Source organism: Bos grunniens, chromosome 21 (genome assembly GCF_055505025.1).
Source record: "Bos grunniens cultivar Pamir isolate PY7600 chromosome 21, Bosgru_T2T1.0, whole genome shotgun sequence".
Lineage (NCBI taxonomy): Eukaryota > Metazoa > Chordata > Mammalia > Artiodactyla > Bovidae > Bos > Bos grunniens.
In genome coordinates this window covers 50,291,258-50,318,477 of record NC_141185.1, presented here as the reverse complement: position 1 = coordinate 50,318,477, position 27,220 = coordinate 50,291,258, and the positions used below count along the sequence as shown (strand labels likewise).

Here is a 27,220-nt window from a genome sequence, read left to right as displayed (position 1 = left end):
CAGGTCAGGTGGTCTTGTATTCCCATCTCTTTCAGAATTTTCCACAGTTTGTTGTGATCCACACAGTCAAAGGCTTTGGCATAGTCAATAAAGCAGAAATAGATGTTTTTCTGGAACTCTCTGGCTTTTTCCATGATCCAGCAGATGTTGGCAATTTGATCTCTGGTTCCTCTGCCTTTTCTAAAACCAGCTGGAACATCTGGAAGTTCATGGTTGACATATTGCTGAAGCCTGGCTTGGAGAATTTTGAGCATTACTTTACTAGTGTGTGAGATGGGTGCAATTGTGTGGTAGTTTGAGCATTCTTTGGCATTGTTTTTCTTTGGGATTGGAATGAAAACTGACCTTTTCCAGTCCTATGGCCACTGCTGAGTTTTCCAAATTTGCTGGCATATTGAGTGCAGTACTTTCACAGCATCATCTTTCAGGATTTGAAATAGCTCAACTGGAATTCCATCACCTCCACTAGCTTTGTTCGTAGTGATGCTTCCTAAGGCCCATTTGACTTCACATTCCAGGATATCTGGCTCTAGGTGAGTGATCACACCATTGTGATTATCTTGGTCGTGAAGATCTTTTTTGTACAGTTCTTCTGTGTATTCTTGCCACCTCTTCTTAAAATCTTCTGCTTCTGTTAGGTTCCTACCATCTCTGTCCTTTATCGAGCCCATCTTTGCATGAAATGTTCCCTTGGTATCTCTAATTTTCTTGAAGAGATCTCTAGTCTTTCCCATTCTATTGTTTTCCGTATTTCTTTGCATTGATTGCTGAAGAAGGCTTTCGTATCTCTCCTTGCTATTCTTTGGAACTCTGCATTCTAGCTCAGTGGATGTTTTATGAATCACCTGCTCTGGGCCACTCTGGACCACAGGCTGAGGACCTGGGTGAACAAGGCCTGGCCTGTCCTTGAGAAGGTGGAAGGGAGGGTGACCCATTACCTGACCATCAGCACATCTGGAAGTTGTGTTCACAGAGGAGAAGGCAGGCGTCCTGAGCAGGGACGGAGGATGGGGGCAGACAGGACATCAGGTCTGAGTGGAGGGTGAAGATTGTGTCTTAGTGGAGGAGCAGGGGGCCGGCTGCGGAGAGGACAACTGGAGCCCCAGTCTGAGAAGTGGGGGCAGCTTGTCTGGGGAGCAGGAGGCAGGGGATGGGCCTGAGTTTGGGCCCTTCTATAGGGTTTGTGGCACCAGGGACCCAGGACAGAGTGTCAGCTCCTGGGTTCACTGAAGAGCTCTATTCTCAATGTGCTGAGCAAGCAGCACTGTAGAAACATCTGTGTCCATGTTCCCCACGCACTGGGCTCCTGTGAGAACTGCTCCAGCCCCTCTGGGTCTGAGACCAAGTCTGCAGCGCCCTAGTCCCACTCAGTGGATGGGAGCCCCTGGAGGGCACACCTGGCCTCAGGACCTGGATTCAGTGCCTGGCCCTGCCTGGGCCCTGGGCTCATGGGTGAAGCCACGCCTGCTCCAAACACCTGCTGAGTCCAGGGTGTCAGGGGCCTGGGAGACTCACCTGACCCACTTCAGCCCTGGACACCAGGGTGTGAGCTGGGAAGGCCCGGATCCCATGGCGCCTGGATTCAGCCCCCTGTCTCCTCTCTGTCCTGTGTCTGCAGGACAGCGGGGTGGGACACAGCTCAGTGGAGGGCGCCAGGGCAGCCATGGAGCTTCACCACATCTCCAGGAGAATCAAGAGCAGTGAGGGCTGCACGCCTGGTGGTATCAGCCCTCCCCAAGGACCAGAGGCCTTCATCTCTTCAGGACAAAAACTCTCTTGCTTTTGGAAAATGCATTTTTAGCAGTAAAATAGATTTATATTTTCTCTACTCTTTAAGATTCTTCCCTTTCTCCTTCTCCTCTCTGATCTGGGTGTTGGTGGACACCACCCAGCACTGAGAGGGCAAGGAACACTTGATCTGGGATGGGGCAAGTGTCAAATTCCTTAACACCCTGAATCCTGTGAGTCCAGGATGAAACCTCACCTTCCTTTCCCAACTACCTCTATGCCCAGGCAGGAGGCATTATTTCCTGAGGTGATACCCAGCTCTGAGGTCCATTCATCACCTCTTGAAGTTGATGCCGCAGCACTAGGGAGCTTCCAGGCAAAAGTACAGCGGGAGTGATGGGTGCCCCGCATGGTGACCTTCAGCACCTCATTCCTGCTCTTGTTGTACAAAAAGGAAGCAGAAGTGGTAGACTCTGGAGTCTGAGAAAAATAGGTTGGAAATCTGATTCTGTCATTTAGTAGCTGTGTGACTAAGGACTTAACCTCTCTGTGCTTCAGTTTTTAGATCTGTAAAGCAGGAAATTCTAACAATTCGCTGGGCTCTTCTGAGATATTACATACAAGTCATCCAGCACCATGCATGTCATAGCTCAAGCTACCACTAAACGTCAATATCTGGTGATTATTCTCTGCACAGTCCAGTGACCTAGCAGAGCGCACCTGTCCTATGCTGCAGGGCCTGGCCTCTACAGGAAGAGCATGCACAGTGTACGTAAGGAAGTGTCCATACCAGAGCAGTGACTCACATTAGGATCAGCTGCATGTTGCTATTTAGATCTGTGTCTGGGTCCTGCTTCAGCTCCAAGGAACCAGAATCCCTGGGGGTGGGGAGTGAGGCAGATGGGTGGGGGTAGGGTGGCCCTGTTGACCTTCAGATGTTTCCAGTGCCTAACACCCTGGAATGCCCTGAGGAGCTTTCTCAGCACCTTGGTACCTGAGCACCATGTTCTCACACTGGACCAGGATCAGCATCACCTGGGGGGCTGCTGGGCCCCATCCCAAAGCTTCTGACTCAGCAGGTCTGGGGTGGAACCCAGGAATCTGTATTCCAAATAATTTCCTGTTGATATTCTGCTGCTGGTCCGAGGACCACACTTTGAGAAGCACTGTCCACATCAGGCAAGCGTGATATGCAGCCACGGAGGAGCCAATGGCCTAAGAACTGGGCATCTCCAGAAGGATTCTGGTCACTGGTCCAGCCTCGCCCCTGCCATCTCCCTGGGCTGCCTGTTCATGCAGAGAGGGGGCACAGCTCCATAGGACGTGTCCCAAATAGCCCAATGCAGGGATGAGGGGCCCCAGGTAAGGTCAAGAACCCAAGGGATTCAAATCCAGGCCCATCTGACAGCAATGCCAGTGCTTTTTATTCAGACAGGTTTCCAGAGCCAGTGCTTTACATCCCAGCTATGACACCTGGGAACCAGTGTGAGAGGGCAGGGAGGTGCAGCTTGACTTCTCAGAGGTCTCTGCTGGAGGTGGCTCTGTGTCTGGCTGTGGAGTGGCCACCAGGTGGAGGCCTTGGACCATCTCTCCCCCAGGCTGACTTGCAGGGAGAACCAGCCTGAGGGACACTCTGGCAGGAGGCATGAGGGGCTGGGTCTCCAACTTGGTTAGGGGGTGGCTCTAGGGGGCAACTCCAGGGGGCAACTCCAGGGACCTCTAGATGCCCTCTCTCAGCCAATGAGCTGAGGTTGGGAGAGGCCTGGGGCAGTGTTGCAGCCTGGTGTGGAAGGTGACCACAGGATTCCTGCCTCTCAGCCGGGATTTCTTCTAGGGTTTTAGGCTTTCTTGGAAGGAGTGGAACCAGGATTCCCAGAGGAAGAGCTTTCAAATCTCTAACCTGGCCTCCTGCTTCTGGCTTAGTGTAGGGTCAGTTATCCTTGGCAGGTGCCTTTCAGCCCAGCTGCTCATGTCTGTGAAGAACCACCGCCCTCTGTTCCCAGGTCCTGGAGCTCCAGGGACGCTTATCAGGATCTTGTTTAGGGCCCTGAGCTGGTCCCTCGGTCAAGATTGAGTGTCTTCACCTCTTCATGTCCACCTATCCCCAGGGTTTAGGGCTGGGATAGAGAGACAGGGGGCTTCCCTGATAGCTCAATTGGTAAAGAATCTGCCTGCAATGCAGGAGACCCCGGTTTGATTCCCGGGTCAGGAAGATCTGCTGGAGAAGGGATAAGGTACCCACTGTAGTGTTCTTGGGCTTCCCTTGTGGCTCAGCTGGTAAAGAATCTGCCTGCAATGTGGGAGACCTGGGTTCGATCCCTGGGTTGGTAAGATCCCCTGGAGAAGGGAAAGGCTATACCTACTCCAGTATTTTGGTCAAAGAGAATTCCATGGACTGTATAGTCCACGGGGTCGCAAAGAGTCAGACACGACTGAGTGACTCACTTTCACTATAAGGACAGGGGTGCAGAGACCACCCTGCCAGTCAGTCCCAGCTTCTCATCCACGGGGTCCTCAGTGGAGGCTGGAGTTGTTCCACTTGACGGACCTCCCCCACCCAGGAACCTCTGTCTAAAGAGCTCAGGCTAAGGGGGAGCTGGCAAGCCTAGTGGTTCAGTCCCACTGCACCGGGACTCACTGGAGTCTACAGAAGGAAGGGTGGCTTTGTAATAAGAATTCTCTCTATGTGACTAGCATCTGTCCTCTAAGTAAAAGAAAGGCTGGACGACAGAGACCACAGCTGGGGCTCCCCTGCTGTTTGGAAGCCCCAGGAGCCTGGCCTGAGGTGCAGCCACAGGAAGGACAGGACCTGGTGGGCAGAGACTGGAGACCAGGCCCTGCTCAGTGACTCCAGGGCTGGGAGGTCCTGAGCTCTAGCCCTGTTGAGGTTCTAGTTCCTCCTGTAGATTGGAGATTATATAACTCTCCTAAGGCTGGTGTGAAGGTCATAGACAATGATGTGAGGGGCCAGTGACAGAGGGGGTCCCAGTGAAAGGCAGCTTTGAACAAAGATGAACCTGAGATCCATCCATCCCCTCACCTGCACTCCTGCCATCACTTCTAGCTGCTTTGTCTATTTCCATTCTTTTCCTCAATGTCTGCTTGTGCTGAATGCAAACTGAAATAACTCTGGTGGGTTCTCTTTGTTGCCTTAAGATGAAACACAAACTTTTAAAATGTCACCTCCAAAGCTTTGCAAGCTGAGACCATTTTCTACCTCTCCAACCTCATCACCTCCTTCTCTGGGAGGGAGTTTGTGTTTCGTCTGATTCAGGAAAATATAAGAAAATGAGAGTTCTTGCACTGAACTTGCAAGAGATAAATGCATACATGCTCATATCAGTAAAAAAAAAAAAAAAAAAATTATCAGTTGTCAACTCAAAAAGAAGTGAAAAGTTTTACTCAAGTCAACAAAAAATTATAACCAGGGAGACAGTCTTTCAGAAAGCTGTGAGAACTGTGCTGAAGAGTTAAGGGTTGGAGACAATATGTGTGTGATTTGGAGAAGAGTACATGCAACCAAGCATATATCTTAGCCAAGTAATTGTTCTTTAAAAGGGTCAGATAGCAGAGTTAAGGATTTAGTGCTTTTCTAAGTATGGGAAGATGCAAGAAACTGGGTTCATAAAAATTTCTCCTAAAAATATCTATCTGAGGACCGGTTCTGCCAGTTTTGCTACAACATAAAGTGCTTCTTCCTGATTTCCACCCTGAATTCATTTCAGGGTAGATTACTTTCAGGATAGGTCAGTGACTGCAGTGGTTAATGACTTGATTCTTGTAGAACCCAGTGGTGGGCAACATTTTTTACTACTCAATATTCTCCATTTGTTTCTGTCTTATTTCAGCTAAAGTTTAGGAGGTGTTTTTGACCAATTTGCCCCAGGATGCTAGGAATGCTCATTCCCTGGTCAGGTAAAGATTTCATTGATAGGCTACTCAGCAAGCAATTACTCGTCTAGTCTTGGTAACAGTAGCCAAAATCCTCTGGACCAACTGTCTTACTAGTCTGTCAGCTCCAGGAAATGATTCCCTCCTGTTGCTTCTTCCCATATCCAGAGTCACACTATTACAATCAGTGATCTTAGAATTATACATCAGGTCAATCGTTTCAAGTCAGTTAATCATTAGTTTTTTCAGGGGCTCAATAACACATGGTGAAAGCAAGAAACAAGAATCTTGTCAAACAGGAAGAATAGAAGTAATAAAGTAGTGACATTAATAAGGTCATTTGTAAGCAGTAGTATTTTCTAAGGAGTTACATGGCTGGGCCCAGAACAGAAATATTGATCTTTATGGTGGAGCAGGTATTTCTGCCCTTGTGAAGGTAGGTTTTATACACAATGCAAATACACAATGCACACCAGAGGGGAGGGAGAAGGTTCAAATGGGCAGAGAAAATATTTATGTTTAAATTTTTCTTGTCTTGTCTTAAAATAGCAAGTCTTTTTCATTGCTTCTTAAGTTTTACCGGCCATGGAAACTGCCTCCTGGGAGCCCTCCCCCTCCACCGCACCTGCCTGTGGGTGAAGATCCCAGGCTTCCTCCCAGCACAGGACTGAGGGGCAGCAGCGGGGGTCCTTCCCCGCCCCTCTCCCACAGCTCTGCTTGCCGGGTCCCTCTGGGCCTGGTGACACCAGGATGCTGGGCTCTGAGGCTTTGCATTTGAGAGGAAGAGAGGAAGAGGCCTTTCGGTGCCTTCCCAGTCACCAGTTCCTGTAAAGAAACTGCTACTGGCCTCAGTGCTGTGGAACCCATGGGCACATATACAGGTACACACAGAGACACACAAACACCCACTGAGCCTGCACACAGACACACACCCTTAAAGAGAGGCGTCCAGGTGCTTTCCTGGCCCCTTTAAGGGTTCAGGCACAGGAAGCCGGCACTGGGGTGGGCCTAACCTCTTGTGTCCCAGGCTGGGCCACCTGTGACCCAGGGTCTCGTCCAGGTGTAGGTGGGGCATCAGTGGAAGGGGCTCCACGAAACCCAGGTTTGGGTGAGGGTGGAAATTGGATAGGATCCTTCTGAGCCCTAGGCAAATTTGGGGCAATTGGAATATTTGGATTTTGTGGAAGTTTTTCTTTGTTTTCCTTCATCTTTATATTGAACTTGAAAAGGACACTATAAATGTGGGAGGGGGTACAAGTCTTTCTCTGTGATTGAGAAAGAGACAATGTGATTGAGCAGAGACAATGATGGACACGAAAAGCTCTGTGGAGTTTTTCTAAACTATATGTATTTACATAGACCACATTATGCTTCAGCATATGTGTGTGCACCACACACCCAAGCCATGCAGTTTCTATGACAATGACATCAGCATTGTCAATGCTGTCAAATGCTACCCCCTCAAACTGCCCACTGAAGAAAATTTGAAAAGAAACTTTCCCCTTTACAAATAGGGTCACCTACTAATTTTTGCTGTCTTGATCAGAAAAAAGAAAAGAATAGGAAAAAAGAATAGCAAGCTCACATCCCCTTTAAGGCTGGCAGGACCATGCTCTTCTCCCTGCAGAGACAGGACCTACTGCTTTGATCACGGAGGCAGGAGGGCTGTATTACCGTCCCTCACCAACACTGCAGACAGGTGTCTGCAAGACCTTGTGGTTTTTTCCTAGATCCTTTTTAGTTTGCCCAGAGAGGAGCTGAACTGGTTAAGACACTTCTGTTAAGACACCCTCTAGGCAGCAGATAATTAGTAAGCCTGGGAAAATTCTCCAGTCAATCTCTGGTGGGGTTGTGCAACAGGTTGGGTCTCAATCTAAGGTCTCTGCTTCAAATTTCCTGCCCACTGACATTATTGACCTCTAGAGATTTTATTTAACTTAAAGGGGAAGTGCATTGTACAGCCCCCTCCACTAACAGAAATGAGGACCTACCTACCCCCAACACTCATACACCCCCCATAAACACACCAACTATTACCCACAGCGGGACAGACACGCTTTGGCAATGAGACCCCTCTGGAGGCCCAGGGTGTGAACAGCTGCACAGAGGGCTGTGTGCTGTGGAGTCCGCACCTTAGGAGGCGGGAGGGGCGGTGGACAGAGAAGGAAGGAGTCTCAGGTCCTGATGGATCAGAAGAAGGAAATTGGGGAGAGGTGGTCAGGACACAGGAGGCAAGAAAACCAGAAAAGGGCCAAAAAGCAGAAAATGTAGAAAAAATGAGAGAAGCAAAAGAGAATGTGGGCAACCACACAAGACAGGAAGGAGACATTGCAGAAGGAGAAAAGGAACAGAAAAGAGAGTGAGATGCATGGGGAAGGATGTGAGGAGGGAGAGAGGGAGCCAGGGAGAGGGCATCAGAGGATGTCAGAGCTCAGTGAGGATACCTCCTGTGAGCAGAGGATCAGGAGTCTCCAGGCTGGTCCTCAGTCTCGATAGAGACCCGGTGGGCCCAGTACCCCAGCTCAGCCACGTAAACCAGCAAGTTGATGGCTGTCAGGACGGCCACAGCCAGGCGCTGGTCCCAGGTGCACATGAGGCCATCAACGCAGCTCACATCGCTGGACCGCTGGGGCAGCCCGCCCAACTCCTCATAGAACTGGTAGAGCGGCCAGAGGACAAGAGCACTGGTGTAGAGGAGGACAGAGAACACGGTGAGCACAAGTTGGAAAATGGGGAAGGGGATGGGCAGCCTGTCCTCCCATTTGCCCAGATTCAACAGGATGGTTACTGCTTCTGAGATGAAGCAGATCGTGTACACAGCCACGCACCACACCAGGGCCGGCTGGTGCAGGTATAGGGAGGTGTTGCTGAGGAAGGCAAAGATGACACCAGCAACAAAGGTCTCCGGCACGTTCAGCAGGCTGGGCACGGTGTGCAGGTAGCAGGGGATCTCCTTGAGCTTGTAGAAGTTCCACATGCCTGCCATTTCTATGGCATAAAGCACTGACGCGATGCAGGAGAATGCAGTGGCAGTGACGGCCCGGGCCCACTCAGGGCCATAAGGCAGGAACTGGACGTAGGTGACGGAGCAGATGATGGAGGCTGAGAGGCAGATGAGGGCGGCGTAGCAGGCGAAGGTGACGGGAAAGTTGTACCAGTAGAAAGGAAAGCGAGGCTGGAGATCGTTTAACTCAATTATGACTATGAATAGGGTCACAATGAAACAGATGCACCAGAAGGACATGAACCAGTTACCTATGTCCCCTCTCAAAATGCCCATGTCAGCCACCAAGGAGAATGCCACGCAGGTGGACAAGAGCTGCGGCACGCGGAGGAGCCAGAACACTCTGTTCACGTAGTGCTGGTATGGCAGTGTCGCCCTGGTGGGCATGGTGTTATGAATGTCTGGCAAGTCACAGTCACTGGTCTGGCAGTGGTCTTCACTGAGGATGCACCAAAGAAAGATCCAGATCCAGAGGATCAGACGCCGACAAACAGCTCCGGGCTCTGTGACGGCTGAGGCTCAGCATCTGTGGAGATGGAACCAATGGCCTCAGACAATCAGGTAACAGCACAGCTGCTCCAGAATGACTCCCCCCACCCATCACCCTTGGCCTTGTCAGGAGACTTGTCTTATCCAAAGCCTCACAGCTGGGTGTGGTCTAGCCTCAAACCACGAACACTCTGGGTCTCTATATGTGCCATTATCTATGGAGACACAGAGACAGATAGTCCTTATCTTTAATCCCAACCCTTCAAGTCTCTCAAAATTGTTTGGTAACAAAATTTGACCCAAAGAGACATGAGACAAATTATGATCTTTTTTTATTTTACTCAATGTGACTGTTCAAAAGTTCAGCTGCCAAAACACTAATGTGTATGATTACAAGGTGCTTTGAGACCCCAGTGGGGTGTGATGTCATGTAGAGTAGATGTACTATGTCACCTGTATGGAGCTGAAAATTCTGAATTCTAGAGAATATCTGACCCCAAGTGTTTCAGAAAAGGGAATATGGAGTGTCCTTTTGACTAACCCCATTTTACAGATGAGAAAACTAAGGTAGGGGAATTAAGTCCTTCCCTAAGATGGCATGACCATGAAGTTGGAACCCCAGATAAATATACCAAAGCCGTGGGCATGAACTCTTTGCTCTACAGTGCACATGGCAGAAATCCCCTTAGGTGGAGCCCAGGACCAAAGCCTAGAACACACCTTCAGGGCCAAAGCCTCCTTCCACAGCAACCTGAAAATACATGAATCCTGGCCTCTCCTCCCTGCAGCCATCACTAGAAGATGCTGCCATGTGAGGGGACACAGCCCCACCCGGAGGAGGGCAGCTTCAGAAGTGAACAGGGAGGAGCCATGGAGTGAGAGCAAGGCCATGGGGACAGGATGAAATGGGAAGTAGGGACTATTGTGACTCCCCTCCCCAATTTTGCTTTCACATGTGACTCTTTTGCATTGGGTCAGGGGACCCCAACCTAGCATGATTCCAAGGTGGAGCATCATGGAGGAACCAAGGAACGAAATGTTAAAATGCCAGCTTTTTAAGCTCCAAAGCAGCCATCCACGTGCAAATCTAATCCTTTTAAGGGCAGAAGCTGAGAGAGGAGGCCCCTGCAGGACCTGTGGGAGGGGCCAGCCCTGAGGATGCATCCAGGACTGGGGTGGGGGACCGGGGGCAGAGTGGAGATGACTGGGGGGATCCCAGGGTCCCAGGGGCCCTGAGGCAGCCCAGTAGGGGTCTTCTGACCCAGAAGGGATGCAGGCATGGAGCCAACGTTCCCATGGAGGAGGGGCCTGGACTGGAACTGACACAGGAGAACAGGGGCCTGAAGGGGTTTCAGGGCTGTGACAAGGACACCTGGCCAGAGTGGTAGGGACCCTGGAGACCATGGAATTGCCCAGGTCACCTGCCCAAGACAGTCCCGCCAGCCAGGGCTGCAGTCCTGCTCACACAGGGGCTCCTCCAGGGTCCAGTCTTGGGGGAGTGAGGCCCCTCCCAGCCCGCCCCCTCCTCAGGGACCCCTGCCCTGTTTCCTAAGGACTATTTGCTGAGAGGTCCCCAGGGCTGAAGGGCCAGCACCCTGAGCCCCAGCCAGCCTCCTGCCATCAGGGGCCTTATCGCCTTTGCTGATAATAAACCCTGGGACAAGCTGAGGCTGGAAAGAGAAACACAGAGCAAACCTGAGAACCTCCCTGGACTCACAAAGCTCCTTGAGCCCCAGTTGTCAGTGGAGCCCTGGAGCCTGTGGGCCTCCCAGTGGGCACTGCTGAGGTTGGGGACGGGCACTGAGGTGAGGAAGGCTGGGGTGTCGTGCCTTCTGTACCCCAGTTTGTCCTCATCAACCTCCAGGAACTGAAGAGAGAGTTCCATAAAGAAGGTTGAGTGTTGAAGAATTGATGCTTTCAAACTGTGGTGTTGAGAAGACTCTTGAGATTCCCTTGGACAGCAAGGAGATCAAGCCAGTCAATCCAAAGGAAATCAACTCTGAATATTCATTGGAAGGACTGACGCTGAAGCTGAAGCTACCATACTTTGATCACCTGATACAAAGAGACAACTCACTGTAAAAGACCCTGATTCTGGGAAGAATTGAGGGCAGGAGGAGAAGAGGGCAACAGAGGATAAGATGGTTGGTTGGCATCATGACTCAATAGACATGACTTTGAGCAAACTCCGGCAGATAGTGAAGGACAGGGAAGCCTGGCGTGCTGCAGTCCAAGGGGTCACAAAGAGTCGGATACCACTGAGTGACTGAACAACAACAACAACTTTGCATACAAGTTAAATAAGCTGGCTGACAATATACAGCCTTGACGGTACTCCTTTCCCTATTTTGAACCAGTCAGTTGTTCAATGTCTGCTTTTTTGCTTCTTGATATGTAAACAAATTTCTCAGGAGACAGATAAGGTGGTCTGATATTCCCATTTCTTTAAGAATTTTCCACAGTTTATAGTGATCCACACAGTCAAAGACTTTCTCGAGTCAGTGAAGCAGAAGTAGATTTTTTTAGAATTCCCTTGCTTTTTCTATGATCCAACAGATGTTGGCAATTTGATCTCTGATTCCTCTGCCTTTTCTAAACCAGCTGTACATCTGGAAGTTCTCGGTTCACGTATTGCTGAAACCTAGACTGGAGGATTTTGAGCATAACCTTGCTAGCATGTGAATTGAGCACAATGGTACTGTAGTTTGAACACTTTCTGGCATTGCCCTTCTTTGATACTGGAATGAAAACTGCTCTTTTCCAGTCCTGTGGCCACTGCTAAATTTTCCAAATTTGCTGCCACACTGCGTGCAGCAATTTTACAGCATCATCTTTTAGGATTTGAAATACCTCAGCTGGAATTTCATCACCTCCACTAGCTTTGTTCATAGTAATGCTTCCTGGAGAAGGCAATGGCACCCCGTTCCAGTACTCTTGCCTGCAAAATCCCATGGACGGAGGGGCCTGGTAGGCTGCAGTCCATGAGGTCGCTAAGAGTCAGACACAACTGAGCAACTTCTCTTTGACTTTTCACTTTCATGCATTGGAGAAGGAAATGGCAACCCACTCCAGTGTTCTTTCCTGGAGAATCCCAGGGACGGCCGAGCCTGGTGGGCTGCCGTCTATGGGGTCACACAGAGTCGGACAAGACTGAAGCGACTTAGCAGCAGCAGCAGCAATGCTTCCTAAGGCCCACTTGACTTTGCATTCCACGATGTCTGGCTCAAGGTGAGTGCCCATCATGGTTATCTGGGTCATGAAGATCTTTTTGTATAGTTCTTCTGTGTATTCTTGCCACCTCTTCTTAATATCTTCTGCTTCTGTTAGGTCCATACCATTTCTGTCCTTTATCGAGCTCATCTTTGCATGAAATGTTCCCTTGGTATCTCTAATTTTCTTGGAGAGATCTTTAGTCTTTCCCATTCTATTGTTCCTCTAGTTCTTGAGAATATGACTATCCTAGAAATACACATGCACGTACCCTCAGATGTTGCATTCAGTTGCAGGGCTCTTGTAGACTTCCTAGAACCCATCCCAGGACGTCAGGGCTCAGGGTTGAAAGCCTCCTTGGAAGAGTAAGTCAGGTGGCTCCTGTTCCACATTTCCCTCAGGTGTGGGTGATCACAGTCCTGGGCTCATACTCAGCACTCCCCATTGTAGTTCCCGCACAAATGCCAGAGGTCTCCAAACAGACAACCCAGTCCTCTGGAGCAGTGGTCCCCAAACTCTTTGGCACCAGGGACCTGTTTCATGGAAGACGATTTTTCCCTGGAAGGGGGTATGGGGAATGGTTTGGGGATGATTCAAGTGCATTACGTTTATTGTGCACTTGGCTTCTCTTACTATTACACAGTGATATATAATGAAATATGAAATGATTTTACAGCTCACCATAACGCAGAATCAGTGGGAGTCCTGAGCTTATTTTCCTGCAACTACACAGCTCTATCTGGGGGTTATGGGAGACAGTGGCAGCCAGTCTCTAGTGCTAGCATCACTGCCTCAGCTCCACCTCAGACTACCAGGCATTAGATTCTTATAAGGAGCACGAAGCTAGATCCTCCCAGAGGCAGAGATGACTGAGCAACGTTTATGAGAGGGAGAGACAGAGACTCACAGAAAGAGATACAGAGTCTGGCAGGGACAAACATTCACAGCATTGGGCACCTCATGAAGCATTTAAGACTCAGTAGGAAACCACTGTTGAGATGTAACCAGGGGACTAACATTCACTTACAGAGAAGCCTCTGGGATTTTCACTCAGGAAATTGGCCCCATGACGAGGTTGCAAAAGTGAGAGACCCTGAGCTCAAACTTGCAGGCAGAACAGACCCACAAAAGCCCCAGGTGGAGGCAGGCATGTGCTGGGGGCTGGGACCTGGGAACTCACTGGGGCAGAAAGGCTCAGAGAGCAGGCTGGATGCTAGAAGCTGTGTCGACTCAGGGTCAGCAGATGTTTATGAAGCACCTGCTCTATACCCAGCTGGACAAATACTGAGGATCCGGGTGAGCAAGGTGCGGTCCGTCCTTGAGAAACTCTTTATTGAAAGGAGGGTGGCCTGTGACCTGACCATCAGCACATCAGTGGGGTGTGTCCACAGAGGGAGAGCAGGTGTTCTGAGCAGGGATGGAGGGCAGGAAACAAGCAGGACACCAGGTCTGAGTGGAGGGTGAAGGGTGTGTCTTAGTGGAGGAGGCAGGAGATGGGGGCCAGGGAGATGAGAACCCAACCCCAGTCTGAGGGATGGGGGACAGCTTGTCTGGGAGCAGGAATGTTCAGGAGGAGGGAGATGGGCCTGAGTTTGGGCCCCTCTGCAGGGCTTGTGGCACCAGGGACCCAGGACAGAGTGTCAGCTCCTGGCCTCAATGAAGAGCCCTGTTCTCAACATGCTGAGCAAGGAGCACTCTAGAAACATCTCTGTCCCCGTTCCCCGGTCCCTGGGCTCCTGTAGGAATTGCTCCAGCCCCCCTGGGTCTGAGGCCAAGCCTGCAGCACCCCGCCCCCACCCAGCCGATGGGAGCCCCTGGAGGGCACACCTGGCCTCAGGACCTGGATTCCTTGCCTGGGCCTGCCTGGGCCCCAGGCTCATGGGTGAAACAAGGCCTGCTCCAGACACCTGCCAAGTCCAGGGTCTCAGGGGCCTGGGAGACTCACCCCTGACCCACTGCAGCCCTGGACTCAGGAAGTGAGCAGGGAAGGCCCGAGTTCCATGGCGTCTGAATTCAGTCCCAGTCCCCTCTCTGTCCTGTGTCTGTCTGCAGGACAGCGTGCTGGGACACAACTCGGTGGAGGATGCCAGGGCAGCCATGGAGCTCTACTGCTTCTCCAGGAGGATTGAGAGCAGTGAGGGGTGCCCTCCTAGTGGTATCAACCCCTCCCCAAGCCCTTCATCTCTTCAGGAAAAAATCTTTATTGCTTTTGTAAAATGCATTTTTAGTGGTAAAATGGACCTATATTTTCTCTACTCCTTAAGATCCTCCTCTTTTTCTTTCTTCTCTCTGGGTGTCAGTGGACACCACCCAGCATTGAGAGGGCAAGGAACACTTGAACTGGGACAGGGGCAAGTGTCAAATTTCTTAACATCATGAATCCTGTGATTCCAGGATGAAATCCTTGTGACTTAATTAATACTCCACCTCACTTTCCTTTTCCAACTCCATCTATGCCCAGGAGGGAGGCATAATTTCCTGAGGGTGACACCCAGCTCCGAGTGCCATTTGTCACATCTTGAAGTTGCTGCCCCAGCACTGGGGAGCTTCCAGGCAAAGGTACAGCAGAAGGGATGGGTGCCCCCGCTGGTGACCTTCAGCACCTCATTCCTGCTCTTGTTTGTAAAATGAGGAAGCAGAGGTGGTGGACTCTGGAGTCTGAGAGAACTAGGTTGGAATTCTGATTCTGTCCTTTAGTAGCTGTGCGACAAAGGTGAGTTACTTAACCTCTCTGTGCTTCAGTTTTTCTGTCTGTAAAGCAGAGAATTCTAACAATTCACTGGGCTGTTCTGAGATGTTACATGCAAACCATTGAGCACCATGCATGTCATAGCTCAAGCTACCACTAAACGTCAATATCTGGTGATTATTCTCTGCACAGTCCACTGACCTAGCAGAGAGCAGCTGTCCTGTGCTGCAGAGCCTGGCCTCTAAAGGAAGAGCGTGCATAGTATATGTAAGGAAGTGTCCATACCAGAGCAGTGACCCACATTAGGATCAGCTGCATGTTGCTATTTAGATCTGCGCCTAGGTCCTTCTTCAGCTCCAAGGAGCCAGAATCCCTGGGGGTGGGGAGTGAGGCAGACGAGTGGGGGTGCGGTGGCCTCTGTTGATCTTCACATATGTTTCCGATGCCTAACACCCTGGAATGCCCTGTGGAGCTTTCTCAGAACTCTGGTACCTGAGCACTGCGTTCTCATACTGGACCAGGATCAGCATCACCTGGGGGGCTGCTGGGCCCCATCCCAGAGTTTCTGACTCAGCAGGTCTGGGATGGAACCCAGGAATCTGCATTCCCAGTAACTTCCTGTTGATGTTCTGCTGCTGGTCCGAGGACCACACTTTGAGAAGCACTGTCCACATCAGGCAACCGTGATGTGCAGCCACGGATGAACCCCTGGTCTAAGAGCTGAGCACCTCCAGGGCGACTCCTGTCACTGGTCCGGCCTTGCCCCTGCCATCCCCCTGGGCTGCCTGTTCATGCAGAGAGAGGACACAGCCCTGTACGACGTGTCCCAAATAGCCCACTGCAGGGATGAGGGGCTCCAGGTAAGGTTAAAAATCCAAGGATTACAAAGCCAGGCCCATCTGACAGCAATGCCAGTGCTTTTCATTCAGACAGCTTTATAATGGCAGTTTTCCCATTCCCAGCTATGACACCTGGGAACCAGTATGAGAGGGCAGGGAGGTGCAGCTTGACTTCTCAGAGGTCTCTGCTGGAGGCGGCTGTGTGTCTGGTTGTGGAGCGGCCACCAGGTGGAGTCCTTGGACCATCTCTCCCCCAGGCTGACTTGCATGGAGAACTAGCCTGAGGGACACTCTGGCAGGAGGCATGAGGGGCTGGATCTCCAACTTGTTTAGGGGGCGGCTCCAGGGACCTCTAGATGCCCTCTCTCAGCCAATGAGCTGAGGTTGGGAGAGGCCTGGGGCAGTGTTGCAGCCTGCTGTGAAAGGCGACCCCAGGATTCCTGCCTCTCAGCCCAGGTTCCTTCCAGGGTTTCAGGCTTTCTTGGAAGGAGAGGAACTAGGATTCCCAGAGGAAGAGCTTTCAAATCTCTAACCCTGCTTTCTGCTTCTGGCTCAGTGCAGGGTCAGTTACACTTGGCAGGTGCCAATCAGCCCAGATGCTGGTGTCTGTGAAAAACCATTGCCCTCTGTTCCCAGGTGCTGGAGCCCCAGGGACGCTTGTTGGGATCCTGTTTAGGGCCCTGAGCTGGTCCCTCACTCAAAACTGAGCATCTTCACCTCTTGATGTCCTCCTATCCCCAGGGATTAGGGCTGAGGTAGAGGGACAGAGGTGCAGACACCGCCCTGCCAGCCAATCCCAGCTCTTCACCCCTGGGGTCCTCAGTGGAGGCTGGAGTTTTTCCACTTGACGGACCCCCACCCAGGACCCTCCTTCAGGAGGAGCTCAGGCTGAGGAGGAGCTGGCATTCCTGGTGGTTCAGTCTAACTGCACCGGGACTCACTGGAGTCTATAGAAAAGAGGGGTGGATTTGTAATAAGAACTCTTTCTATGTGACTAGCATCTACCCTCTAAGGGAAGGAAAGGCTGGAAGACAGTCACCATGGCTGGGGCTCCCCTGCTGTTTGGAAGCCCCAGGAGCCTTGCCCTAGGTGCAGCCTCAGGTAGGGAGGACCTGGTGGGCAGAGACTGGACCTGACAGGCCCTGCTCAGTGGTTCCCAGGCTGGGAGGTCCTGAGCTCTAGCCCTGCTGAGTTCCTGATGTGTAGACTGGGGATAATAATCAACTCTCCCAAGTTAGTGTGAGGGTCAGAGATGATGATGTGAGGGGCCAGGGGCAGAGTGGGCCTGGTGAAAGGCAGCCTTGAACAAAGTCGCACCTGTGATCCTTCCATCCCCTCACCTGCACTCCTGCCATTAGCTTCTAGCTGCTTCCTCTATTTCCATTCTTTCCCTCAATGTCTGCTTGTGCTGAACTCAAACTGAGATAACTTTGAAGGCTTCTCTTTGCTGCCTTGGGATGAAGCACAAACTTTAAAGTATCACCTCCAAAGCCCTATAAACTCACACCCCTTTCTTCTTCTCCAGCCTCATCACCTCCCTCCCTCCAGCCACTGAGAACTTCTTCCAGTTCCTCTTGGTCACCTCAGGGCCTTTCCCTGCACATGTCTATGTGCTCCTCAACCCTGAACTGAGACCAAAGCTCACCCTGGCACACAGTCATCCTGGGCTCAGTCTATGCTACTCTAAGCCTCAGTTTCCTCATCCAGAAAGTGCAGTTAATAGCACCTGCTTTTAGACATGAAGGCTTTTGATTACACCATGAAGAGAACATTTCTGGAATCCTAAGCAGAGAAGAGCTGTACTAGAAGGACGCTGGATAACTTGGAGAATCACTGGGAAGGGACCAGCCTGAGATCAGGCAGAGACCAAGAAGGTGGGAGCTGGGCAGCCAAGGGCAGCTGGTCCAGGCACCTTGGCCATTGGAAGCCACGCTGAATGCTACTGCAGGCCCCGCAGAAGGGATTCTGATCTGTCCTGGTATCTGTGTGTCACCTGCTCCTTAGGTGTGCCCAGTTGTGGGGCAGTTCAAATATTTATCTGGCCTTTTAAGTTTCTTACTGAGGGTGAGGCCCAATCTCTCACTGAGACTCACAGAAGGAGGACATCCTCAAATATAGTGGGGAGTTCAGGTTCAACGAATCTGTGCAGGGAGGTGTCTGTCACACAAGGCCACAGGGCAGTTGGGAAGATTAAAATGAGATAACACGCAAATCAGTGATTCTCAAACATTTCCCCTAAAGGCAGAAGAAATGGAATGGATCCTGGTCAGGAGATCCAAGCTGAAGCCTGAGGCTTCAGTCTTATGCTGTATACAGTCAGCAGGTATCTGTCATTTGCCAGGGCCTCAGCATGGGGACTACAACAATGAACAAAGGACATGATATCCCTACTCAGTGGATCTGTATTCCAGGGTTTATCTTGGAAACCTCTTATTTTCCTTGAAAGTGAATGCAGAATTTTCCCTTCCATTTTGTAACAGGACCATAATGCTAATAATACACCCATAACATGTCAGGCATATTTCAGTACAAAAGTTATGAATGAACTGGTTCCTGCGCTGCCCTATTTGCTTGAAGATACAGAAAACGGTGTCTTCAAGTGCCTATATTTCAGCAAGTTATGGTTGATACTCCTCCTCTGGGTGATGGGGGAGAAACTGGGTCCTGTGGGAGAGGAGGCAGAGTGTAAGAGAGATGATGGAGGGACTGGCCCCCTGATAGCCTCTGCAGGCTCTAGGAACAGAATATTCTGGAAGTGCCTCCTTCTCCCTGAAACATCAGAAAGAACCACACTCCCTTTATTTTTAGAAATTTGAATAAGGAGTGGTCCCACACTAACAATAAGAGTATTACTGGGGGCAGTGGTCTGGGCTGATGGGCAGCTGGCCCCGGCTCAGCATGGACACGGACCACTGCAGTCACCAGGTGACCTGAGGGATGGCGTGCTACGGGCAGCAGTGGGCAGCCAAGAGCCCAGAGGGCGGGGGGGCTGCAGCTGGGACCAGGGAAGTGACTTCCCTTGACAGTAGTGCTGAGAGGGTGTCATTGGCCCTAAGGCTTGTCAGGGTCAATGTAGGGAGGGGAGGAGGCCTGAGGGACCCCCCACACCATGAGCAGCCTGGTGGCCCAGATGGGTGCTTTGGAGGAAATGTGTTACATGATAAAACTTACTCTCCTTCCAGGCAAAGCACTGGAGGGATTTATGGAAAGAGATGCTGGTTGGAGTGGGGGTGAGGGGCTAGGCTTGAACTGAGCTCCTCCTCCTCACATCTTCACCCCTGGTCAGAAGCAGACCCAGAAAAGACCAACTGAAGCAAATCCTCACGCTCCCAGCCTGGCTTCAGAAGAGACCTCAGGTGACAGCTCACAGGTTCTGTCGGCTGAGAAAGGGGCCCTGAGGACTTGGGCCACAGCAGGGCTGCTGTGGACACAACAGTTACAAGAGGTCGTATGTGTCGTGCTCACTGCAGGTTGAGTTCTGCTCCGATTCATTTGCTCCTCCCAGCAGCCCCTGAACTGTGCACTCAGTGTCTCCATTTTCCAGGCACAGAGAGGTCAACTGGCCAAGATCACAGGGGTTTAGGTGGCAGAGCTGGATTTGAATCCAGTCATGTGGGTTTAGGATCTTAAATTCTCCTTGGCATTCACCTTGCAACTTATACCCAGAGGAAGAGAGTAGCCAATATTTTTTTTGTAACAGCTGTCTTTTTGGTAAGACTTATTACCTCTAAGTCTTTTGGTAAGACTTGTCTACCTCAACTGACTTATTACCTCTGTTTCATTTTATCTTCAGGGAGATTATTCTTGTCATCCCCATTTTATAGATGATGAGACTGTAATTTAAACAAAGTCACACAGTTACTCCCTGACAGAGCCTGGATTTGAATACAGGTCTATCTCTCTGCAAAACTCAGCAGGTAATAGAATCTCAGGAAATGCAGAGCCCCTTCCCTGTTCTCTTGAATCCAGGAAATCATCTCCTGGCTCCTGGTGTCTTGCTCTGACCGCAGTGCTCCACCTAGAGGTCCTGCAACAGCCAGACCACTTCCTGTTGGAAAGCCAGTCAGAAAACACCAGAGAATGTTGAGATCCTAGGCAGGGGCTGTGTGTGTGTGTGTGTGTGTGCTCAGTCGTGTCTGATTATTTGCAACCCCATGGACTGTAGCCTACCAGGCTCCTCTGTCCATGGGATTCTCCAGGCAAGAATATTGGAGTGGGTTGCCATTTCCTTCTCCAAGGCAGGGGCTAATGGAGCATAACTATTCTCTTTCCACCCACCAGCCTCTCCACAGGGACCTTTGAGAGGAGCCAGCCTCACAGACAAGGGCTGCATGGATTGGCAGCCATCACTGCTGCCCCCACAAGGGTGGACAGGCAGGTGCCTGAGGCTGCAGGAGAGAAGGGTTCCTCTTCTCTCCACTCAAAGTTGGATTGAGGAAGTCATTGCCACGATTTTCCAAGAAAAGCCAGAGAATGGGAACATCTGTGCCCCAAGGTCTGTTCTGGATGTATCTCAGAACACAGTCTGGGGGAGCATCATCTGGAAACACCCTGCATGGAGGAGGCCAGAGGAGCCAGCGTAGGGCCGCTGTCCTGGGAGACAGGGAGCCCAGGCCAGGCAGCAGAGAGCAAGAGAAGGGCCTGAGGCTTGGGCACCAGAGGGCTTCTCCATCAACTGTTTCTGCTAAAGGGCCGGGGGAGGCCCTGGGGATCCAACAGGTGGGCTTCAGGGCCACAGCTCCCCCTCTCCAGACCCCTGGACCCAAGGCACCTCCCTCCCCTCTGCCTTTGGAGACAGGCCCATGCAGGCATCGCTCAGCTCCTTCCCCAGCCTGTCCATCAAGGCTGCAGGGAACATGCAGACCGTTTGCCAACCATCCCTCTTCTGACCTTCCTTCTCCACTTGGTCTATTTCTCAAACTGAAATATTGTTTTCTTAAAGGTAATTTACTTACATGTTTCAAAATCAAATTGCTCTAAAAAGCCACATATTGAGAAACCTCCCATCCACATGTGGCTCCGTGCCCTCTCCCCTCAGCTGCCCTCTCTCATCAGTGCCAGGTAGTGGCTGCTCCATTGCGCTCATGGGAGCCCTTCCCGTGCTCCATGATACAGAGCAAGTACATGCAGATTTATTTTCTATTTCTCCCACTCTCTTTACATTAAAAAAGGATATAATATGTTGTTCTTTATCTTACTATTTTTACTTAGGGTATATTGAACATTTTTCTTTATCATTATTTTGAAAGCATCATCATTTTTCCCAGTTGTATAGTATTCCCTCTTCTGTCTACACCTTGGTTTATTAACCAGCATCATAAACATGACCATATGAGTTGTTTCCAATCTTTCCAACCTTATTTTCAATTGAGATCTTGAGTAGGATCTTGATTCTCACCAGGCTGCTCTAGTTAGAAAAAGTGGTGGGTGAGGCCAATACCCTATTTTCAACTCCCATCACCTCACCTCACCAGAAACCATGATTTTAGCCCAATCTGCTTATTTTATCAATGGGAAACTGAGACTCAGATCAGGGACAAGACTCATCTGTTATATGGTGGTGGAACTAGAACTAAAAACAAGATTTCTTGGATTCTGCTCTCCATACTCCTCATGGTTCATCCCTAAGGGAACCAGCCCACAGCGGTGGGGCCACTGGACTGGAGGCAGGACCAATGTGGCTGTGAACCCAGACGTGGACCCCAGATCTGCCTCTCTCTTACTCTGGGATTCCACTAAGCCATCAAGGAAGTCTGGGGAGGTTTATGCATGCTTCCTTTCCTTGATGAAAAATGAATCATTAGTCTATCTAAGAAAGAAGTAGAATTTTTATTTGAGTTCAGCCGTAAAGAATCCACCTGCCCATGCGGAGGGTGCAGGTTCAATCCCGGGGTCGGGAAGATCCCCTAGAGAAGGAAATGGCAACCCACTCCAGTATTCTTGCCCGGAAAATCCCATGAACAGAGGAACTTGGCGGGCCACAGTTCATGGGGTTGTATAAGTTGGACATGACTGAGCAAGTAAACAACAACAATGAGGAATATGACCTGAACAACAATCTTTCTAGAAGCTATGAAACTGTTCTGAAGAGGTAAGGGGAGAGGCCAGCATGTATGTGACTTCAGGGAAGGGGCACACGCAACCAAGCACGTAGTTTTGGTGGAATGTTTCCGCTCTTCATGAGGAATAGCTCCCCTACTTAACAGTTTTAGTGCTTTTCTAGGTATGGGAAGATGCAAGAAACTGGGATCATAAAAATTTCTCTTGAAAAACTCTTGCTATCTGAGGTCCAGTTTTATAGATCACAGTGTTTCATCCTGATGTTCGAGCTAAATTCCTTCCAGGGTAGATTGTAGGTCAGTGACTGTGGTGGCTAATTACTCGATTCTTGTAGAACGGGGTGGTGGGCCACATTTTTTATTTCACAGTCTTCTCCTTTTTGGTCTTAATTTTAACCAGAGTTTGGGAGGCATTTTGTGGCCATTTTGTCACAGGTCACTAGGAATGTCTATTCCTGGTCACTTAAGGTGCTATTACTCATCCAGTCTTGGTAACAGTAGCCTTAATCCTCTGGACCACCTGTCTTACTAGACTGTCAGCTCCAGGAAATGGTTCCTTCCTATTGCTTCTTCCCATATCTAGAGTCACACTATTACTATCATGGATCTTAGCGAGTATACAATCAGGTCAATCATTTCAGGTCAACATTATTTTTTACCAGAAGCTCAATCACACATTTGTTAGTGCAAGAAGCAATAATCTTGTAAAATAGGCAGAATACAAATAATACATCTATGACATTAAAAGATCATAAATTGTGTTAATCTTCTGAGGAGTTATATGCCTGGGGCCAAAAGAAGGAAAGTTCATCTTTATGGTTGAGCGGGTATTTCTGCCCCCAGAGAGGTTGGTTAACACATACTGCAGATGCATAATGCTCACTGGGAGGGAGGAGGCTCAAATGGGCAGAGGAAATTTTATGTTGAAATTTTTCTTGCCTTGTTTTATAATATGAACTTTTTTAGTCCTTCTTAAGATTTCCCCACGATGGGGATCACCTACTGGGAGCCCTTCCCATTCACCCCACCTGCCACTGGGTGAAGATCAAATGGCTTCCTCGCAGTACAGGAGTGAGTGGCAGCGGCCAGGGTGGGGTGGGGGACTTGGGAGGGGAGGGCAGTCCTTCCCCTGCGCCTCCCCCACAGCTCTGCTTGCCTGGCTCCTCTGGCCCTGGTGACATAAAGGATGCTGGGCTCTGAGGCTTTGTATCTTAGAGTAAGAGAGGAAGAAGGCTTGGGGTGACTTCACAGCCACCAGTTATTTAAAGGGCTGCTGGTCTTAATGCATGCCTGCCCATTGACATGGACAAGCACACACAGTCGTATGCACGCACCTTTAGAGAGAGGCATCTAGGGGCTGGCAGGGCCCCTTTAAGACCTAGGCGGCTTCTGACTTCTAGTCAAATTTAGGCAGTTAGGACCTGTGGACTTTGATGGTTTTGTTTTCATTTTATCTTTATATTGAGGTTTTTAAAAAAGAACATTGTGGATGTGGAAGAAAGGACAAGATTTCTCTCTATGGTTGACAGCAAGGACTGATGGGGATCAGAAACTCTAGGTAGTTAAAAGAAACCATACATATTTTTTTCTACATTTATACAGATCACTTTATGCCTGATTCTCAGAGAAGCAGAAAGCAGTGGCAAAAAGCCACTGACATGCAGAAACACATGTGTGTGTGCACCACACACTCAAGTACTGCAATTTGTTTGACTACAGCAGCTGAAATCGCCAGTCAACCCACCTTCCCCAGAAAAATAGAAAAGAAATTTCATCTTTAAGAACAGGTCCATTCAGTCAATTTTGTCCTCATGACCAGGAAAAGAAAAGAAAAAAATCCTAGGCAGGCTAACATCACCTTTAAGGCTGCAATGGCCATGATCTTCTCCCTGCAGAGACAGGACCTGCTATTTAGATCACTGAGGCAGGAGGGCCACACCACTGCCCCCCATCAACACTACAGACAGGTGTCTTCAAGACTCTAGGATTCTTTACCAGCTCCTACTTTGATTCCCCAAGAGTAGCTGAGATGGGGAGGCATTCAACCTTTGCTTCCTTTAAGATAGCCTCTGCAGGCAGTGGATTTTAAGTAAGCCTGGAAAATTTTTGGAGCCAACGTCAGGCAGGGTTGAACACCAGCCTAGGGATCAGGGTCTCTGCTTCAAGACTTCCACCCACTGGAAATTACTGACCTCCAGAGATTTTTTTTTAACTTAATGGGGAGGCACAGTGTATACTCCCTCCCCCGGGAAAAAGAGGGCCCAATGCTTAGCTACCCGCCCCACCCCCAAACTCATCACACATATATCAGGGAATAGGCATGTTTTGGCAATGAGGTCCCTCCAGAGGCCCAGGGTATGAACAGCTGCACAGAGGGCTATGTGCTGTGGAGTCAGCACTTTAAGAGGTGGGAGGGGGTGGTGGGCAGAGAAGGAAGGAGTCTCAGGTCCTGATGGATAGGAAGAAGGAAGATGGGGAGAGGTGACCGGGACATAGGAGATGAGAAATCCAATGATGATCAGAAAAAAAAGAAAAAAGCAGAAAATGTAGAAAAGATGAGAGCAGCAAGAGAAAGATGCAAAACAGGATACTGGCAACCATACAAACAGGAAGAAGACAGAGCAGAAAGAGGGAAGGAAACAGAAAAGAGAGTGAGATGAATGGGGAAGGATGTGAAGAGGGTGAGAGGGAGCCAGGAAGAGGACATCAGGAGACCACAGATCTCTGTAAAGACACCAGATGGGACCAAACAGAATCTGGAGCACTGGGGACATCCTCAGACTCTACAGAAACCTGATGGGCCCAGTACACCAGTTCGGCCACATAAACCAACAGGTTGATGAATGTCAGGATGGCCACAGCCAGTCCCCGGTCCAAGCTGCAAATGGTGTAGGTGAGCTCATTGCTGCAGTTCACAACCCTGGACTGCTGGGGCTAGCCCCCGAATTCCTCATCCAACTGGTAAAGCTGCCAGAGGATCAGAGCACTAAAGTAGAGGAGAATGTAAAACAGAGTGAGTACAACAAGCTGGAAAATGAGGTACAGGATGGGCAACGGGTATTCCCATTCAGCCAGCTTCAGCAGGAGGGCCATGGCTCCCAGGATGAAGCAGATGGAGTACACGGCCACACACCACTCCAGGGCCAGCTGGTGCAGGTCCAGGGAGGTGTTGCTAATGAAGATGAAGATGACACAGGCCACGAAGGTCTCCAGCACCTTCAGCAGGCCTGGCATGGTGTGCACACAGCAGGTGATATCATCCAGCTTGCAGCTGTTCTACATGAAGGCCACATCCATGACATAAAACACATACACGAAGCTGGAGAATGCAGTGGTGGTGATGGTCTGGTCCCAGTAAGGACCACAGGCAGGAACTGGATGAGTGAAATGGAGTAGATGATGGAGGCTGAGAGGCAGATGCGGGAGGCATAGCAGGCATAGGTGACAGGGAGATTGTACCAGAAGAAAGGAAAGCTGGATGGGAGCCTACATAGCTCTACGATGGGGATGATGAGGGTCACAGTGAAAGAGAAGCACCAACTGAACATGGACCAGTTACCTATGTCCCTGTTCTCAACGCCCATGTTGACCACCAGTAAGAAGACCACACAGGTGGAGAGAGCTGTGGCAGGCTGGGGAGGCAGCACGCCTGGGCCCAGCCGTCCAGGTCTGGGGATGTCCACCTGGTGGACATGGCGCTGTGATGGTCAGGCAGATCACAGCCACTGCTATAGCAGTGGTCACTGAAAACCCACCAAAGAAAGATCCAGCTCTGGAGGGGGAATAAGTCACATGCCTGGAAAAGGCTCAGGGCCCTATGATGGCTGAGGCTCAGGATCTGTGGAGTTAGAATCAGTGACTCAGACGGTCAGGTAACAACACAGCTGCTCCAGAATGGTTGTCTCCACCCACCACCCTTGGCCTTGTCAGGAGACCTGTCTTATCCCAAAACTCATAGCTGGGTTGAATCTGGCCTCAAACTATGAATATTTTGGGATTGCTTTGACTGTGTGTCATTATTTACAGAGGCACAGAGTAGGACAGTTGTTATCTGCAATGCTAACCCTTCAAGTCCTTCAAAATTGAAAGCAAAATTAAAAAAAATTATTTGGTAACAAAATTTGACCTGAACAGACTTTTTACTTAGTGTGAATGTTCAAAAGTTCAGTTGATTAGCTGAGATTAAGGGAAAAAAAAAAAAGTTCATCAAAAGTTCAGTTGAGAATATACTAGTATGTTTGTTTACAAGGTGCTTTCAGACTCCAGGGGGGTGTTGTTATGTCATACGGAGTAGGTACACCATGTCACCAGTCTGAAGCTGAAAAATTATGAGTTCTGGCCCTTATCTGACCCCAAGAGTTTCAAAAAACAGACTGTGGATTGTACTGCTAAACCATTTTATATATGAGACAACTAAGGCTGGGGGATGTTGAGTCCTGCCCCAAGGCCACAGGTGCAAGATAAAGGCCAGAAGCGTAGCCGACACCCCAGGTCGCCTCAGAAGCTGACTGAACCCCTTTGTCACCATGGCCAAAAGACTCCAAGATCATCACCAGCAGGCTTTCTGACCCCAAATGAGGCAAAAAAAGCCCACCCTGGTAGTCACCCTATAGCACCCTAACCAGTCGCCTAACACCAACTTTCCAGCAGGAATTTTCTTTGTCTTGAGGCTATAAAAACTGGCTACTGTCGAAAACTGTCAACTCTCCCTGGTCTGTCAGGTCAGCCTGCTGTGCTTGCAGCGCCCAATTTGTTATCTCTGCTCTTTCTTTTTAATAAACTCACTTCCTTCTGAAATGCTCTGTGTCCAGAAATTCTTTTCCAATCTGCACTTAGACTGCCTCAACAGGGATCTTAAGTGCCGTCCTTAAGGTTGAAAGGCTAGGAAGTGGGAACCCAGATAAAAATGCCAAGCTGTGTGTGTGAACACTTCACTCTACAGCCCACGTGTCAGCAAGGCCCGTGGGTGGGAGCCCAGGACCAAGCCTCAGGGCTCTGCGACCCAGGACATGCCTTCAGGGCCACGGCCTCCTTCCACAGCAAACTAAGACACAGTGTCCTGGCCTGTCCTCCCTGCAGCATCACTAGAAGGAGCTGCCATCTGAGGGGATGCAGCCCCACCCGGAGGAGGGCAGCCTCAGGGGTGAACAGGGAGGAGCCCTGGGGTGAGAGCAAGGCCATGGAGACAAGATAACGTGGGAAGTAGAGACTGCTGTGAATCCCCTCCACCCAGTTTTGCCTTCACATGTGACTCTTCCGCATTAGGGAAGGGAGACCCCCACCCAGCATAACTCCAAGGAGGAGTGTCCTG

General features: G+C 50.1%; 2 pseudogenes; both read right to left on the bottom strand.

The window, feature by feature from the left end:
- Positions 1-7,966: 7,966 nt before the first annotated feature.
- LOC147349685 (myeloid-associated differentiation marker-like) lies at positions 7,967-9,010 on the bottom strand (annotated as a pseudogene).
- Positions 9,011-9,059: 49 nt separating this feature from the next.
- LOC147349684 (myeloid-associated differentiation marker-like) lies at positions 9,060-25,741 on the bottom strand (annotated as a pseudogene).
- Positions 25,742-27,220: the final 1,479 nt, after the last annotated feature.